Source organism: Cannabis sativa, chromosome 9 (genome assembly GCF_029168945.1).
Source record: "Cannabis sativa cultivar Pink pepper isolate KNU-18-1 chromosome 9, ASM2916894v1, whole genome shotgun sequence".
Classification (NCBI taxonomy): Eukaryota; Viridiplantae; Streptophyta; class Magnoliopsida; order Rosales; family Cannabaceae; genus Cannabis; species Cannabis sativa.
The window spans coordinates 11,452,464-11,472,948 of record NC_083609.1 but is presented as its reverse complement, the minus strand read 5'-3'; positions in this window follow the sequence as shown (position 1 = coordinate 11,472,948).

The following is a 20,485-nucleotide window of genomic DNA, read 5'->3' as shown; positions in this document are numbered from 1 at the left end:
GTTTTAATTTTTTTAATTATTTCGAACGCAATAAATAATAATTATTATTAATTAATTTATTACGAACATATATTTATTTCTATAAAATCAGATTTCAAAATATGTATATTGCATAAATTAAAGTGGAATCAGGACATAATAGAATTTTAGTAATTGAAAAAATGTTATTTTAGTGTGAATAAATTTATATAAAAAAATAGAATTAGGAAAAAAAAATATAACAATTGATAATTTATAGGAAACTCAACAATTTTAAAATCATTGTCCTCACCGAATCTCACTCGTCACTACATTTAAAATCGTTGTCATCATCATATCTCACTTGTAATCGTCACTATCTTAAATAAAAAAAATAACAATTGATAACTTTATAGAAAAAAAATACTAATACTGAATAAAGAGAATGAAGAATATCAATAAATTATAATGTAAGCAAAATTAATTTAAATTGTAAGATAATATCATGTAATTAGAAAAATCTTTTGAATGAACTTCTGAAAAACTTGAAAAAGAAAATAAACATAAGAGGTCAAGATGATAAATAAAAAATTGTGATGCTTTTTTATTTAAAATTTATAATATTACTTAAAAAAAATGAACATGAAAAAGTTATCATTGTTTAAAATCCTTATGAATTTTTATTTAAGATTTATAATATTACTTCAAAAAATATGAAAAATTTGAGAAAATGAATAAAATAGAATGAAGTTATTATAGAGCGTTATGTCACCGCCTTACACTTAGCTTTTTATATATATATATATATATATATTTGGATCGAACATCTCACTCAATTTTTTTTTCATAAAATTATCTTTAAATGTGACTGAACTATATATAAAAAAAATAACAAAACTTAATAATAAGTAAAAAAAATTAAGATATTTTAAAAAAATTATAATACTTACTAATTTTGTTATAACTTCGATGACCTTTTTTTTATAATGACCTTCAACAAGATCAATATCATTGATACCACATAAACAACTAATAACATTTATATATATATATATATAAAAATAACATGAAAATATTTGAATATTATAAAGATGAATAATTAAATAATCTTTTTAAATATGATCAACAAAAGTTATCAATTGAATAAATATCTCACAGTATTGTATTATCAATTATCACTGTTATATCCGATTTTTAAAAAATTGAAAAAAGTCAACCTCGCGACTTTGACCAAGACTCATAAATGTCAAATAAATCAAGACATCCTTCTTGAGGGCCCCATGGCACTTCTAGAGAGCTTGAAAATATCAACCAACCATTTGGGACCGGGACTCACACACCCAAGTGTGCCCAAACGAGGGTTCATGGGCCCGCATGAGGGTTTTCAACCTATAGAAACCTCAATCTGTCAAGGAAACCAATAAGGACTTGACTTGTTTAGGCATAAAAATAACTTGGATTTATGTATAAAGTCAAAATAGCACTAAAACCATAAGAAAAGAGCAACAAGTGACCACTGCCATTGGAAATGGCAGTACTCTCCAGTCTTGGAGTCCTGTGCCATAGGCAATGGCAGTGCTCTCCGGCCTTGGAGACCTGTGCCATAGGCAATGGCAGTGCTCTCCGACCTTGGAGACCTGTGCCATAGAAAATGGCAGTGCTCTCCAGCCTTGGAGACATGTGCCATAGGCAATGGAAGTGCTCTCCAGCTTTGGAGACCTGTGCCATAGGAAATGGCAGTGCTCTCAAGCCTTGGAGACCTGTGCCCTAGGCAATGGCAGTGCTCTCTAGCCTTGGAGACCTGTGCCCTAGGCAATGGCAGTGCTCTCTAGCTTTGGAGACATGTGCCATAGGAAATGGCAGTGATCTCCAGTTTTGGAGACCTTTTCCGTGGTAGAATGGCACAGGTCACTCTCTCGCAAACTAAGGGATGAAAATTGTCCGAGTGGGTTTCCACGACATCAAGGAGTAAGAAAAAAGTGAGGAAAGTCGTTTCCGGCCTAGGAGTCGCCTTGGGTAACCAGTTCCAAGATAATGGCAGTGCTCTCCAAATTGGAGACCAGTGCCATCGTGAAATGGCACAGGTCGGTTACCACACCAGGAAGAGGAATTTATTGACCAAGTTATATTTTCAACAACCATGTACCAAATACAAGTGAGAGACATCACCCATGACTTCTCACAAGCCATGGGTGACCTGTGCCATTATCCGGCCCCAACTGGTAGCAGTGGTCACCTTTTAGGGTCTCAGACGTCAAAATGAGGTTTTTGGGTCACGAGACCTCTAAAGTATGACTCACCTTAAAAAAAAGTCAAAACACACTCCGAGGGGTCAGAGAACATGCATTTCCAACATATGCCATTTGGTCATGGCAGTGCTCGCAACTAGTACAAGACAGCATAAACTGACTTCAGTAAAATAGGCATAACTCTCTTAATTTTTATCCAAATTGTTCAACTTGGATTGGAAAGATAATTTCGAGACGGATCAAAGTGTGTCTCACAGCCATGACTCAATTCTAAAGTTATCGGGTCCAAAATTAGCTTACAAGGAAAGCTGGTGCCTTTTACTCGAAAATTGGGAAATGCAGCTAAGCGAGGTTTGGTGGAGCGCACACTGTCACAGCCTATGTGGCGTTGTGCGCAAGCATCAGCAGTCCAAAATGCGTGTGTTTAGCACTCTATTTCAAATTGGTGCATCCTCAACCGAAAATAACCAATTGTCCAATATTTGTGGGATATTTTCCAAAATATAAAGAGATTGTTATTGATATTTATTTACTTGTAATATTTTATTCATAAAAAATAGTGATATACGGGATTTGTTAGTAAAATATCCCGATGTGTGAGGAATCAATAATAAACCCTCTAGCCTATATATACACCAAGTAGGAGGATGGAAAATGGGTGGATCTTCTTCTTCTAACTGGCTTCTTTTTGGATTCTTCCTTTTGAGACCTTTCCCTCTTTTGGATCTTCCTCATCGTGACCTTCCCCTTGAAGTTCACTTGACAATTGCCAAGAATACTATATTATTTCCATCACCTTCTTCATTGAGTCTACCATACTCAAGCCACACCAGACCTCAAAACACCATTTAATACACATTTTTTTCCACAAATTATTGGTTTATTGTTCCCAAGAACTTTACAACCTCTAATTCATATCAGATTTATAAATATAAATTCTCCCATGAGCTTTATATTCTTTCTTTTTCCTTTATAATTTTCAAGTTCTCTCTCTCTCTCCCCTTTCTCTTTCTCTCTCTCTCTCTCTCTCTCTCTCTCTCTCTCTCTCTCTCTCAAATTTAAAGTTATGTAGCATTTAGTAATTGCTTACACAATTCGACGATATACTCAAATTTGTGTGAAAGACTGTGTAGAAAAAACTATTCATCATCAATATTGTATTTTTCATATTTGAACCTAATATCAATTTAAAATTAATAATGTTAATTTTTTAATATATTATAATTAATTTGGGCTATATTTTTGCATCCTGCAGGGCACTATATCATTTAGTTAAGAACCTTAAAAAAATATTTGAGATATGTTTGTTCTATTTTATTATTTTATATCTTCGTTACTTGCTAAATGTTTACAAATTTCTAAAAATGTGTGTGAGTTTATATTAAACCATCATTGATTTCTATTATTAATTATTTAGTATCAATTTCAAACTACATTGTCTTAGTTGATTGTTTTTAATGGGATTCATCCCCAATTGATGGTCATCTGTTAAACAGTCTAAAAGTTTTAGATCTTGACTGATAAGTGTTTGTAAATGCAAAATCTAGTTGACTCATCCCTAACAGATAACAACTTAGACTAGGATTTACAATACTGTAATAATAGAAAACTCATAAAATAAGAATAATTTTGACTCTCACCTAAGCGGGACATTGTTAGATTCTTATTTTACTTGAAATTGCCTTTTAGCTTGCCTCTTAGCTTTTTCATTTAAAAATTGCTTAAGATAGTATATCATTGGACAAGAAAGTTTATAAGACATCTGCTTATGATGTCACTCTATTTTCTTCTATGAAAATGAGTGGTGTAGATGAACATATTCCAAACATTCTATGCCGTAATGATAACAATTCTTGAATTTTAAGAAAAATCTTCTGCTTACAATGCCACTGAAAATTAATTGAACATTTGCTATTTTGCTAATGATCTGAAACTAATATCAATCATTTAGAAGTATAATGTATTTTGCGCAAAGATAAAGGCACAGAAACTAGATTGCCTTATATCTAGTAGCTAAATACAAGATTTTAAGACCAATTTTTTTGTTCTAAAACATGTATTATAAAGGACACAATCAATTTGAATTATTAATTTAGATTCTATAATCCATGTTTGTAATTATTTACCTTATCAAGACAACTTGAACTTAGAGATGAATTAGTATTTTAGTGGCGGTCCAAGCTAGAATAATTACTCATTAAATATTTAGTATAAATTTATGTTTTTGACTTTAAATTTTATATTCTATTTATAAATTTAATTTCAGTTTCCACAATACATTAAACACTATGGTATAACTTTTATAAGTTGTCAATATCTATTCTATCAATAGATCCAAACTGTATGTAAATGTATAGAACATGAGTTTTATATTTTGTGACTAGAATTCACTTGTACTATTCTATAAATCTTTGTTGTAACTAGACCTAAGAATTACAAACATCAAAAGACCACAACAACAACAATACATCTATGGCATTTACATCTTGTTCATAGTGACTTTAACAAGAACATTCTCTCGAAAGAGAAAATGTGTCAATACCCATTTGGAACTATGTCCTTATGTCTTCGAACATGTGGATGTATATTCAGGGGTGGATATGAGCATTTCATTAAATTCTTAGACAATAACTCCTTACCTTATGCAAAGAAATTTAAAATATTTGAAAATTTTCATGAGTTTCTAGCAATGGGGAAAACTAATTAGGTAAGTAGTTAGAGATCTTACGAACTGATAGGGCTGGAGAAATATTTGGTTATGAAATTCAAAGATCATTAAGTTAAACTTTGAATTGTATCCAAACTTACTTCCCTAGAACTTTAGAATCGCATTTTATTGAAAATGGTAAGGTCTATGATTAGTTACTAGCAGTTGCCTGAGTCCTTCTAGGGATATGGCTTAGAGACAGCAAAAAATATTCTAAATATCATCCCACATCAGTCTGATCCCAAGATAACCTCATAATGATGTAATAGTCCTATACATAGTGTACACCATTGCTAGATTCAGGGATGCCCTAATCATGAACTTAAGAAAAGCTAGAATTGTTAGTTTAGGTTTTCATGTTTGATAGATATTCTAAAGTGATTAGGGGTGGATCATTCTATGGTCATTAAAAGAAGAAAGTATTTGTTTTAACAAACACAACTTAATTAAGAACATTACTAAATCTTAAAACAAAGTAACAAAGTAGAAGAGATACTATTTGATTCAAACCAAAAGTGTTCCATCATCTTATATTATATAAGATGGTCTCACTATGTCTATTTTATATACGTAAGTTGATAACTCTATGGTATAGAGTTATTTTATATGATTTTAAACTAAAAGTATTGTGAGAAGAGGAGTGAAAATGTGTTTGTTTGCTTAATTTTAGTTAGTTTTAGTTTCATTTTCTATTTAGTAAGCTAACTTTTAAGTCTTGTAAAAATTGTTTTTATTAGGTGTGTTTTTTCTAATTAATTGTCCTTGTTTGTTGTTGAAAAATGAAGAATTACATTGATAGGAAAAAGAAAAGGAAGCAAGGAAGAAGCGAGAACAAAAGCTGAAATTGGGGCAGATTGCTGAAGCAATGCTGAAGTAATGCTGAAACAAAGTCAGCATTCTGGCGTGGAAACATGAGATTTAGCTGTCTACATCAGCAGGAGTGTATTTGTCACTAAAAATGAGACCAGTTGGATGCTTTGTAAAGGGAGGACTAAACCTAGTGGGCCAAAGTGCAAAAAGGATTAGGCTTCTAATTTTAGGGTGTGATTTTTGTACCTTAGGGACCCAACAACTAAAAAAAGGGGAAAAAAGCTAAGTACACCATCATCTTCTCTATCACGTAGGAGCTGCAATTTTTAAAGGGAATTATGTGCAGAAAAAGTACAGCAGAGGAGAAAGAAAAGGGGGACATAGCTTTTGTAAAGCCCGCTTAGTTAATTTGGAAATTAGCTGTTAATCATGATTATTTATGAAATTATTTATAGCTATTTAAATAATTTATTGTGCTGTTATTTATGGAATTCAGAAATGCATGGTTATGTTATTCAGTAGTTTTTCATGTTTTGCATTTCCGGTGCCCGGTATTTTGGAACTCGGCGTTTGGCTCAGTAGAAATCACAACTTAGTATGTTTTAGTTTGGGACGGGTTTTAGACATTGGGTATGTCGGGAATGGCCAAGAATTTAGAATTTCCCAAAATACCCCCTTTAGTGATTTTTATGTGATTTTAGTGTGGAGGGGCAAAATGGTCTTTTTGCCCCAATGACTTTTGTCTTTTAGTGACTTTATTATTGAAAATTAAATGTTTATTTTAATGTTTATTTGGCTGAAATAGATTATTAGTCAAAGCCTTCTTTTCCTTTATTTTCATTTCACTCAAAGTCATAAGTTTAGAAAATAGAATTTTCAAAAAACTCTCTCTCTCAAGCCTCTCTCTTTTCGGCCAAGCCTTGGAGCAGCAAGGAGCTGATTTCTCCATTGAAGTTTGCTTGCTAATTCATCTCATTTTAAGGTCCACTTCAAGCTAGGTTAGCTCTTGTAACTTCTCTTTGTGTTTTGTTGAGTTTTGATGAAAAGTTGGTGTTGCATGCATGGATTCTTAGTTGTAATTACTGCTGGGTTTTATGGTTTATTTCTGGAATGTATGTATGTTATTTTGAGGTTATTTAAGCTGTTAGAAATGCATGTTTAGTACCTTGTTTAAAGCTTTGAACTTTCTATGTAAAATATGTGGTTTTTGAAGAAATGTTGTGAATCTGTTACTGTGATGTTGCTATTGTTTTTAATAGTTTTCAGAGATGATTTTATGTATGTTTTAGTAGATTTGAGTGGGTTTGAGTGCATGCTAGGTGGTTTTGCTCAAGCTTGAGTTTAGAACTCAAAGCTTGAGCTTTAATGGCAAATTTTGATTCTGTGCTTGAAGCTTTGTTTTATCACTTGGAAAATGTTTATTAGGGTCTAATTAGCAGGTCTGGAAAGTTTGGTTGAGTTTGGAATCGTTTTGGTTGGTGAAATGATTTTTGTGGTTTTTCTGGGTAAAAGCAGGCTAACCGGTTTTACATCGCGTGTAAAACCTGCATTGCCGGATTTTGCAGTAGGGTGAGAAACCGGTTTTTCTCAACTTTCCGTTTTGTGCTAGTTTCGGGTTTTCAGACAGTTTGTTCTGTGCTAGTTTGGGGGTATTTTAGTATTAAGTTGCAGTGAGTTAGGTTTGGTTTTAAAACCTTTGTCCCCGTTGTGATTTAGCGTGTCACTTATCGGTGTTGTGATTTTTACGGTTTAGGAGCCTGTAATCCGCCGCTCAGCTAAGTTCCAAATCGAGTTGGCCAAGACACTTTGAATTCGAAATCCAGGTAAGATTAGTATAACAGTATGCATATGTAGATTACATGTTTAGCGTGCATGTAGGAAGCCTGCTAGATTACATTAGTTATGTATTTAGGCTTCGAACCATCCAACCCTGTCACGTCGGTACAGGCTGGAGTATGACCAGCGGCGGAGTATGACCGGTTCGACCGATCAGCCGACATTTGGTTGGTGGTTCGGTGCTATTGACCTATCCCGTCGGTACGAGCCGGAGTATGACCGGCAGGCGGGAGTATGACCGGTTCGACCGATCAGGAGGATATTTGTCAATAGTACCGTCCCTATGAACGTTCAAAACTCAATACCATGTTGGACATGGCAGTAGTGGCTCAGTACCATGTTGGACATGGCAGTAGCGGGACTCAGTATCGTGTTGGACACGGCAGTTAGAATTATGTATGATATTACTATGCTTTTCTTACTGAGTCTGTCGACTCACAGTTTACGTTTATGTGTAGGTAAAGGCAAGGCTATAGCTGATGGACCGTGAACGAGCTTATGAGATTGTACATGTCGGGGCGGTTAGGCCTGGAGCGTACGATCCTCGGGACAACAAGGCTGATTTTGTAACTGGTCGTTAGACGACCCTTATTTTTATGTAACAGTTAAACAGTTAAACTTTTTGTAAATATTTTTATAATCGGGATCCCGAGTCTTTTGTAATATGGTTTTATAAGTTTAATTAAAAAGCAAAATTTTAATTAATCACGTTTTTCCATAAACCTCGTTGATTAGCAACGAGCTGCACAGTACGTTTAAAAAATCACGTAATACGCCTAAGGTAGTTAGGGTGTTACAGCTTTAGTGTTTGATTTTTCTTTTACCCTCTCTAAATAGTTTCCTTTCTCTTTCTCTTTTCTTGTTGTTTGTATTTAGTTATTAAAGACTTTGTTAAATTGTAAAACTGGGCAGCAGCTATGGAAGATACATTTTTAGATTGGACTTTAGTTTTTGATTTGAATATGAGCTAGACTTTTGAGGCTTGAATGTCTATGAACTTCTATGTTGGGTGTGATTAATTTTTAAGCTTACTTTAACATTCTTACCTTTGTTCTTTCAAGTGAGTTTCATTTTATTTGATTGTTGTTTCTTGGCCATGAATAGCAATTTGCTAAGCTAGATCTTGTTCCGGAAGGGCTAGATCTAGTAGTTTAACTTGAATGGAGCAAGTGAAAACCTAGATTTAGGTTTTTCTCTGTAAGTGGAATAGGCATATTTCATTTACCTTGCATAACTTAAGAATTGATGTTTGAATAGTGTTCTGCTTGCTGATTTGATATAGGAATATATTGAGCTAAGTGGTAGACTTTAATTTGTGAGTTTTGGAAAATTTTCACAAGCCTAGAGAAATTTATGTTATCTCTGTGCAAAATGCTGGAGTAATGCTGAACCGATGCTGTAACACCTGGGAAAAAACCTGACTAGAAGGAATTAGCTATTCAAGCCACTTTTACCGTATTATATTTTTTTTCTTACAAGCAATTTTTCTAGCAACAGTAGTATTAATTTTAACAAGTTTAATTACTGTCATTGTAATTTTGAATCATTGCTCAACTATTTTTATTTTATTTCCTTTTACTTTAAGTTGTAATTAGTTGGTTTTACATCAAACTTTGTTTGCAATCCCTATGGAGACGATCTTACTTATCATTTTATTACTTGTGTGACTACGTATACTTTCGTACATAATTTTTACAACAAGTTTTTGGCGTTGTTGCCGAGGATTGAAACTATTAATTGTGTGTTATCAACTATTTTGCAATTTATTTTCTGATTTGAGGTTTTAACTCTATTTTGGTGCGCTGAATTTTTCTTTTTTAGGTGTAATCTAGTGTATGAACGAGCAAGAAGAAGACCTTGAACTTGCTCCTATTAACTGTTGGAATATTATTTTACCAGGATCTTAGATCTACTCACAAGTATGTTGTTTAAACACCCTAAATATGAACTTTCTAAAACGATAAATTAAACACATATAAAGTTAAGAAAACCGTACATTGATGCAGCGGAATTAATGTCTCCTTCCACTCAGATCTCTAACCCTTATATCCTTTCTGTAGCAGAGTATAATCAAGATCTGAGCCCGAATGTCCTTCTTCTTCAAGTTTGATCCTTCACAGTCTTCCAATCTATGATTGAGTTACTGCTTGCTGTGTGTGGGCACTTACTCTCTCACTAAGGTTCGAAATTGATGAAGAAGAAAAGAGAAAGGGATTTCGGCCAGGTATAGAAAGTGGGGAAGGCTCAGTTTTTCTGAAGAGAGAAATTTCTGTCAGAAGATGATATTCAAAGATGTGTATTTGACTGAGCCATCACTTTCTATTTATAGGCAACTACTAGGTTTAGGTAAAGAATTATTTGGCATTAAAATAATGAAAAAATCAATTTGAAACTCCTTAATTAGTGGCCGGCCATGGTGTTGTAATGGGCCTCACTTGATTTTGCAGTTTTATCAAATTTTATCTCTATTTTCTCAAAAACGCCAATTTTCTAATTCTAACCTTTTAAATGCCAAAACTAATTATTTAATAACTAAAATACATTATTAAATAATATTGTCATTTAATTTAATTATTAATTAGACATATAAAGTCCATTAATAAATAAATAAACCTAGAAATTCTTTTCTTTACAATTTCACCCCTGCTTAGTGAAAATTCATAAAATTAGACATAGTCTAACTTTAGAATTATAATTGATCAATCACGAATCAATTAATGAGTCTTACAAGCAGAATGTTCTCAACTAGAATGGGGACCATGGATCTATATGCTGAGCTTCCAATAAGTGAACCAAATTTACCAAGTAAATTGCTACTTATTAATTCTTCGTTGAATCCACTCTTAGAACTTAGAATTGCACTCTCAGACTTATATAGAGCATATTGTATGTTCCACGATATCAATATGCTATCTCATTTAACCATTGTTATAATCTTATTGTGATTTAAAGATCCTCTATATAGATGATCTACATCGAGATGGGATTTCTTTACCGTTCTCACCCCTCAATGTATTTTGCCCCTTAAAACACTTAGCTACCTGTAAATGGTGTTTAGTGATCTAATAATTAGTCAGTTAAATAAGAGCTCATCCATTTACTTCTATTTGCTAAGCTCGAAGGGAATCATCACTTGACTTCTATACACCAGTAGAAGCTATAGATTCCATATTTATGTTCAGCACTCCCACTCAATCATACTATCATGTTCCCAAAATATACGTATCACCCTGACCCAAAAGTAGGCGTAACTAATAAATCAAAGAACATGAATAGCACTCCTGAGTTGAGCCTAAGCATATCAAGATTTAGATTCTTTTAATCTTAAGATCAACTACTGATATTGACTTGGAAAGATATGTATAACGGTAAGTTTGTAATATCTTAACTTAGTTGCAATACCGGTCCAGTCCAATGTATACTCCATACATTCGAAACTAGTATACTTTACTAATGTCCTGGAAAGAACATAACACTTACTCCAAGTGTAAGTATACATCATCGTTGATTATCACATTAGTGTAAACCCAATAACACTGATGAAACAGGGACCAAGTCTTTTGATACATATGAACACAATCACATTCCACTGTGTTGACGATACTGTAATTGTGAATAAACATATGATCTGGATTTAACTGATTCTGTGTGTATGAATGTAATAAACATATTAAACCATTAGCATGTAGAATTCATGCAAACATCAATCATTTCAAATTTCTTATATTGATAACTAATCAGATTGTAAAGAGTTTTATTTAGGGCATAAAACCCAACATTAACCCCGAAATTGAATGCACTTTTAGACAAACAGGAAAGGAACAAAAGGCGAAAAAACACTGCAATATGGTCGATAGATTTGAAGTTGGGGGTGCTCATAATGATGCCAATCCTATTGCTTTGGCCGATGGTAGAGCCCGAGCAATAAGAGAGTATGCAGCTCCTATGTTCAATGAGCTTTTTTCCCCTTTTTTTAGTTGTTGGGTCCCTAAGATACAAAAATCACACCCTAAAATTAGAAGCCTAATCCTTTTTGCACTTTGGCCCACTAGGTTTAGTCCTCCCTTTACAAAGCATCCAACTGGTCTCATTTTTAGTGACAAATACACTCCTGTTGATGTGGACAGCTAAATCTCATGTTTCCACGTCACTGCCAGAATGCTGAATTTGTTTCAGCATTACTTCAGCATTGCTTCAGCAATCTGCTCCAATTTCAGCTTTTGTTCTCACTTCTTCCTTGCTTCCTTTTCTTTTTCCTATCAATGTAATTCTTCATTTTTCAACAACAAACAAGGACAATTAATTAGAAAAAACACACCTAATAATATCAATTTTTACAAGACTTAAAAGTTAGCTTACTAAATAGAAAATGAAACTAAAACTAGCTAAAATTAAACAAACAAACACATTTTCACTCCTCTTCTCACAATACTTTTAGTTTAAAATCATATAAAATAACTCTATACCATAGAGTTATCAACTTACATATATAAAATAGACATAGTGAGACCATCTTATATAGTATAAGATGATGGAACACTTTTGGTTTGAATCAAATAGTATCTCTTCTACTTTGTTACTTTGTTTTAAGATTTAGTAATGTTCTTAGAAAAGTAGTATTTGTTAAAACAAATACTTTCTTCTTTTAATGACCATAGAATGATCCACCCCTAATCACTTTAGAATATCTATCAAACATGAAAACCTAAACTAACAATTCTAGCTTTTCTTAAGTTCATGATCAGGGCATCCCTGAATCTAGCAATGGTGTACACTATGTATACGACTATTACATCATTATGAGGTTATCTTGGGATCAGACTTATGTGGGATGATATTTAGAATATTTTTTGCTGTCTCTAAGCCATATCCCTAGAAGGACTCAGGCAACTGCTAGTAACTAATCATAGACCTTACCATTTTCAATAAAATGCGATTCTAAAGTTCTAGGGAAGTAAGTTTGGATACAATTCAAAGTTTAACTTAATGATCTTTGAATTTCATAACCAAATATTTCTCCAGCCCTATCAATTCGTAAGATCTCTAACTACTTACCTAATTAGTTTTCCCCATTGCTAGAAACTCATGAAAATTTTCAAATATTTTAAATTTCTTTGCATAAGGTAAAGAGTTATTGTCTAAGAATTTAATGAAATGCTCATATCCACCCCTGAATATACATCCACATGTTCGAAGACATAAGGACATAGTTCCAAATCGGTATTGACACATGTTCTCTTTGAGAGAATGTTCTTGTTAAAGCCACTATGAACAAGATGTAAATGCCATAGATATATTGTTGTTGTTGTGGTCTTTTGATGTTTGTAATTCTTAGGTCTAGTTACAACAAAGATTTATAGAATAGTACAAGTGAATTCTAGTCACAAAATATAAAACGCATGTTCTATACATTTACATACAGTTTGGATCTATTGATAGAATGGATATTGACAACTTATAAAAGTTATACCATAGTGTTTAATGTATTGTGGAAACTGAAATTAAATTTATAAATAGAATATAAAATTTAAAGTCAAAGACATAAATTTATACTAAATATTTAATGAGTAATTATTCTAGCTTGGACCGCCACTAAAATACTAATTCATCTCTAAGTTCAAGTTTTCTTGATAAGCATTTGTAAAGAATTACAAACATGGATTATAGAATCTAAATTAATAATTCAAATGGATTGTGTCCTTTATAATACATGTTTTAGAACAAAAAAATTGGTCTTAAAACCTTGTATTTAGCTACTAGATATAAGGCAATCCAGTCTCTGTGCCTTTATCTTTGCGCAAAAAACATATACATATATGTACAATAATAGTATTAAATAAAAAAAATATATACATAGACATATATGTACAATAATAGTATTAAACTCTCTTGAAAAAATATATACATAGTACGTACATATAGCAAGAGAGTGGGAACTAGATTGAGTGAACATTGTGGGTTGAGAATGAAATTTTGGGTGAGCACTTGAGAAAAAAAAAGTCCTTGATAAATTGAGGTAATTAGGTCATGAGCCTAAGAAATGTCATCATTTACCAAACCCGAACCTAAACCTCACTTTTCAAGCCTATTCAAGTCCTTTTGATCTAAGTTGTAAAGCTAAGCTAGATTGCACTAGTACAACTTATGGAAGTGAACTTTTTAAACTTGAGGATCGAGAGTAATTGTTATAGAAATTCAAAATTTTGGTGGGAAGTATTTGCACACTTTATTGATTGAATTACTCTTGATAAGTATTAAGGACATAGATAGCATGTTAGTGTCGCTGTCATTTTCTGTTTTTATTGTTTAGTTCTTTTTATTTTTCATTACTCGAGGACAAGCAATACTCTAAGTTTGGGGTGTGATAACTCTATGGTATAGAGTTATTTTTTATGCTTTTAAACTAAAAGTATTGTAAGAAGAGTAGTGAAAATATGTTTGTTTGCTTAATTTTAGTTAGTTTTAGTTTCATTTTCTATTTAGTAAATTAACTTTTAAGTCTTGTAAAAATTGATATTGTTAGCTGTATTTTTTCTAATTAATTGTGCTTGTTTGTTGTTGAAAGAAGAAGAATTAAATTGATAGGATAAAGAAAAGGAAGCAAGGAAGAAGTGAGAATAAAAGCTGAAATTGGGGCAGATTGCTGAAGCAATGCTGAAGTAATGCTGAAACGAATTCAACATTCTAGCAGTGACGTGAAAACACGAGATATAGCTGTCCACATCAACAGGAGTGTATTTGTCACTAAAAATGAGACCAGCTGGATGCTTTGTAAAGGCAGGACTAAACTTAGTGGGCCAAAGTGCAAAAAGGATTGGGCTTCTAATATTAGGGTGTGATTTTTGTACCTTAAGGACCCAACAACTAAAAAAAGGGGAAAATGCTAAGTACACCATCATCTTCTCTATCATGTAGGAGCTGCAATTTTTGGAAGGGAATTAAGTGCAAAAAAAGTACAACAGAGGAGGAAGAAAAGGGGGACCAAGCTTTAGTGTTTGATTTTTTTTTTTACCCTCTCTTAATAGTTTCCTTTCTCATTCTCTTTTCTTATTGTTTGTATTTAGTTATTAAAGACTTTGTTAAATTGTAAAACTGGACAGCAGCTATGGAAGATACATTTTTAGATTGGACTTTAGTTTTTGATTTGAATATGAGCTAAACTTTTGAGTCTTAAATGGCTATGAACTTCTATATTGGGTATGATTAATTTTTAAGCTTACTTTAGTATTAATTTTTTACCTTTGTTCATTCAAGTGATTTTCATTTTATTTGATTGTTGTTTCTTGGCCATGAATAGCAATTTGCTAAGCTAGATCTTGTTCCGGAAGGGCTAGATCTAGTACTTCAACTTGAATGGAGCAAGTGAAAACCTAGACTTAGGTTTTTCTTTGTAAGTGGAATAGGAATATTTCATTTACGTTGCATAACTTAAGAATTGATGTTTGAATGGTGTTCATCTTGCTGGTTTGATATAGGAATATATTGAGCTAAGTGGTAGACTTTAATTTGTGAGTTTTGGAAAATTCTCACAAGCCTAGAAGAATTTATGTTATCTTTGTGCAAAATGCTAGAGCAATGCTGAACCGATGCTGCACCTGAGAAAAAACCTGACGAGAAGGAATTAGCTATTCAAGCCACTTTTACCATATTATATTTTTTTTCTTGCAAGAAATTTTTCTAGCAACGGTAGCATTCATTTTAGCAAGTTTAATTACTGTCATTTTAATTTTAAATTATTGCTCAACTATTTTCATGTTATTTCCTCTTACTTTAAGTTGTAATTAGTTAGTTTTACATCAAACTTTGTTTGCAATCCGTGTGGAGACGATCTTACTTATCACTTTAGTACTTGTGTGACTACGTATACTTGCGTACATAATTTTTACAACTGAAGAGGACATACCATGGAGGTTCTCGAACAGAAAGTCATAGAACCTCGTCATAGTGGGAAGGTTTCTAGGAAGCCACCTGTTATGACTTGGATGACACTAGTGATGAAGATTCATTGTTAGTTTAAATAAAAAATAGATAGTCCTAATTGAGAACTAAGATTTGAAGCCAAGAGAACTATGCTTTAACCATGCATATGGGTTAACCAAAAGTTATCAAATACAAGGACAAGAAGAGAAATTATGTTAGTAGGTCTATTCAATGGACTTAAGCAAACTTCTCATTCTTAGTATCATAGGTTTAAGATCATCAAAACTCATGGCTTGTGGTATGCCTGGTAATTTACTTACTCTTTCGCAAGTATCTTACACTAATAAGATGCTAAAGCACTATCTAATGACTAATTCTAAAGGAAATCACTTGATTTCTAAACATAGAGTTTACTTATCAAAGGAACAACTTAAACTATTCTAAAAAGATAAAAAGTCAAGAAAATAATTTCTTAAGCATCAACAATGATAGGTCTTGTGTATGCTTCGTTATGCACCAGACTAGACACTTGATGTTGAGAGGGAGCTATGATTAGGTATTAGTTTAATTCAGAATAGGAATATTGGAAGACAATCAAATTAGTCTTAAGATTAAACAGGACCTATATGTTAGTCTATAAACCCTTTAGGCTACACCAACTCAATTTTTTAGATTTGCATTAACGCTAAAATGGCTACATTTGGGATGATGATTACTCTTGGGGGTGGAGCAGTGACTTTTGGAGATGTTCAAAAATCTATCCAGAGTCCCTAACTCCACCAATGAGATTAATATTACAGTGGCCTTGAAGGCTACAAGAGAATTATTCAGAATTGGGAAAGTTTTACAAAAATTTTGGCATTACTTTAATCATGGATTAACTATTAGTGTTGCTTCACAATAGCACAGATGTAGTTGTCAAATAGTAAAGAATCTAGAACTCTAAGAGGAGCAAACATATATATATGAATATCACAATATCAAAGATTTTGTTACTAAAAAGGATGTAATGGTGGAGAAAGTTGATAATAAATACAACCTGTCAAATCATATTACAAAGATAATACTACATACTACACTTGATTTGGACATCAAGAAGACGATATTAATTAAAATGTACTATTAGTTTTATATTAGTGAGTTTGTTGGGACTTTATGCCCTAAATGAAACTCATTTTAATATAATCTCATTTACTTATTAAAAAAAGATTAGAAATCATTTTATGTTTCTTGGTTCACATGTTACTTTTATAATTTTACGTGTAATATATAAATTCTGTTAAATCTTAAATATATTGTTATTCATAATTATAGTGTTGCCAACACATAGAAAATAATCATAGTTATATGCTTCAAACTATTTAGTCTCACAATTTATCATTGCACTGGATTTACACAGACACGATAATCAGCGATGTGGTTTACTTACACTTAGATAAGTAAATTTTTCTTTTCAGGGCATTAGCAAAGTAAACTTGTATCGGATGTATTGGCTATATATTAGATTAGACCAATATTGACAGTGGAAAAGATATTATAAACTTACAATTATATATTTTCTAAGTCATTGACACTATGTTAATCTTAGGTCAATTGATCTCAATCTTGAGATGGTTAGGTTCTATCTTAATTATACTATACGGGTTCTTTGACTTATTCGTTACCACTACCCGTACGAGTAGCCCATACTTACATCTTGAGAATTTGGTAGTGCAATTGAGTGGGAGCATCAATCATAGATATAGAATCTACAGCTTCTATAACTATTTAGAAGTGAAACAATAGTTTCTTTAAATTTTGGTTGAATGACATAAATAGAAGAGCTCTTATTTTGATAATTATATTAGTTTACTGAAATATCATTTATTAAGAGCTAAGTGTTTTAAGGATAAAATACATTAAAGGGTAAAATAGTAAATTTGTCTCTACTTGATGTTAATTGTCTATAGAGGATCATTAATTGTTTAGATTAAAATAATAAATAATTCATAGCATATTTGTATTTGGTATATAGGTCGTTATATGTAATCAAGAGTGAAATTATAAATCTATAGTGGAGTGAAGGGGAATTAATAAGTCAGAAAAATTATTCATAAATTTCGAGAACTGCTTATTACGTAGGCCCATGATCTCCACACAATCTGGAATAATATTACCTTGTAGACTCAATTAATTGGTTTATTAATATCAATTAGAATTCTAAAGAAGATTATATCTTATTTATAAATTTTACTAAGAAATGGCAAATTTGAGAAGAAAAGTAAAGAGAGTTTATTTGTTAGTTATGATATTTTGTGGGTATAATTAATAAATATATTTAAATAATAATTTTGTTTGATAAAAATTTATAATTGTTAAATAGACAAAAAAAATTAGCATTTAAATAAATAGAATAGAAAAATAGCATTTCGAAAAAAGATGAGATAGTTTCATTTAAATAAATGGAAAAAATCCAAACCCTTAGGCCCATGAGGATTTCAGCCGAAGGAGAGGATTTTAGGATCATTATCCTTTCCCCAAAGCCCATTATATTCTAACCCTAAACTTAGAGAGAAACCCTATAAAAAGAGCCTAAAGACTTTGATTCAGTGAACAGTTTTTTTGGCCAAAAATCTAGAAAAACTAAATCAGAAAAAGCTTTCTTTTTCCTTTATAATTTTCGAGTTTTCTTTCTCTCTCCCTTTCACTCTCAAATTTCAAGTTTTGTAGTATTGAGTAATTGTCCACACAATTCAAGACAATATTTAGATCTGTGTGGAAGAGTGTGTAGAAGAAACTGTTCATCATATTAAGGAAAGTTATCTAGGTTCAGTACTTGTTATTACAGGAACAAGGGTTAGAGTACTGAATAGAATGAGTCACATTATATTTTGCTGCCATTAATGTAAATGATCCTAAAATTTGAGGTGTTTATTTATCATTTTAGGATATTAGATTATATATTGTATAATCAACATACATGACTAGTAAATTAAGATACTTGTAAAACAAGTTTCAACAACTGGCTTTAGAGTCATGGTAGCAATTTACTTTCATGTTATGGATTAAAATGATTTCGGATTATTTTGTTATGATTTGGATGGTTCATGTTGTATTTTATGTAGATTTGATGATTTTTATGTGAAATTACATGTTTTCTATGCAGGGCCGGCCCAAGCATTGGGCAGCTTGGGCCATTGCACAAGGCCCCCATTTTTCTAAGGCCCAATTTTTTTTTTTTTTAAAAAAAGGCCTATTTTTTTTTATTTTTTTTCCTATTATTTATACATAAATAAAAAAAAATTAAGTGAAAATTTATGAAAGAGTTTTTTTTTTTAAAGAAAAAGCTACTAATAGAATTGTAGTTTTAACGTACATAGTTTTTTTTTTTTTTTTTTTTTTTTTTTTTTTTGTTTTTCTAAAGGGCCCAATTTAAAAATTTCGCACAAGGCCCCCAAAATGCTTGGGCCGGCCCTGTTTCTATGATAAATAATTTTATTTTTCACATTTAGTGAATAAAATTATTTTAGAATGCAAGTTAGGCTTTTACAAAATTGAATTCGGGTCAAAATTGACCCAAAAACAATTAAAACAAGGTGGTTGCCATAGTTGGGCGAGCATCAGCGTGCATTAGGGATCAACGCGTGCAAATCTTAGACCTGACTGAGATTTCTTGGTCTTGTCCGAGTAATCCTGCATGCATGCCTCGCTTATAAACACGCTCCTTGTCCGAGCAAGGACATTACACGCATTCCCATCCGCGCGTGCCCACCCTGCCAACAGCCCCCTCTGCCCGCAAATCTCAAAATTTGCAGCCTTCCAAGTGCGCGCCTGCATGATCCGTGCATGAAAATTGCATGGTTATGATTTTCATCGAAATTTTGCTAAAAACTTACTTTTTTTTTTAATTATTTCAAATGCCAAATTCCCAGAAATTAGCATATTTTTAATATTTGAACCTAAATATTAATTTTAAATTAATAATATTTAATTTTGAATGATTTGTAATTTTGTTCCCCAGAAATTTTAACAATACTTATTCTGCCTCCTAAAATATATGACTTGTTAAAATTTTCCCTAAACTTTAACATTTATAAAAATTTAGTCCTTCTGTAAGGTATCGTCTCATTATTCCGTTTAAATGCTGACGTGTCTTTATAAAAGAAACTTTGCACCCTAAACTTTGAAAACTATCAAATTATGTTCCCTAAAAATAAAAATGAGAAAGATTCAACATTTTTTTAGTAAATCTTAAGAAATTAATTTAGATCTTACGAAAAATTATTTTAAATGATTAAGAAAATTAAAATTTTAAAACTAATTAAGTGATTTAAAAAATATTTATTTTTTTATTAAAAAATTATTAAAAATTTAATAGTTAACAAAAAGAGTAAAAATACTAATTTTTAACCGTTAAAGAAGCAAAACTTAACAGAAGTCAGGAAATTTTCAGGAAATTTTTAATAAACTGTATATTTTAAAAAACAGAATTAGATAGTGTCTAAAATTTAAAGGACAAAAATACTAATTACTTTTTTAAAACTTTAATAAATTATTATTAATTTAGGATATTTTAAATTTTGATATTATGGTTGAGAGTATTACACTTTTTGTTTATGGAGAAATATATTCAGACACAAATTGTTGTCCATGTTTAATCTTGGTCCATATTCAAAAGCAACAACTTTGTTCAAAACATATCCAGTTTAGACACAAAACGACTACTTTAATGTTTAATTCTTTTTGGATGAAGGTTGTATGTTACTTTATACCAATCAGTTACTTTATATCCAGTTTCCTTTAATATTTACTTTTTACATCTAAAAAACCGAATCACCTATCCACAAACTCAGAGTCCATTGACCCCTTTTTTATTTGGCTCAAGCCATTGACCCGTTTTTCAATTCTTAAGTTTGAATTGAAGAATCTTCCTGTTGAAAGGTAAAAAATGAAAAAGCAGCAACTTGCTCAGTTGTACTAATCCACTGAAATATAAAATAAAGCTATAATAAAGCTAAATTTGCTG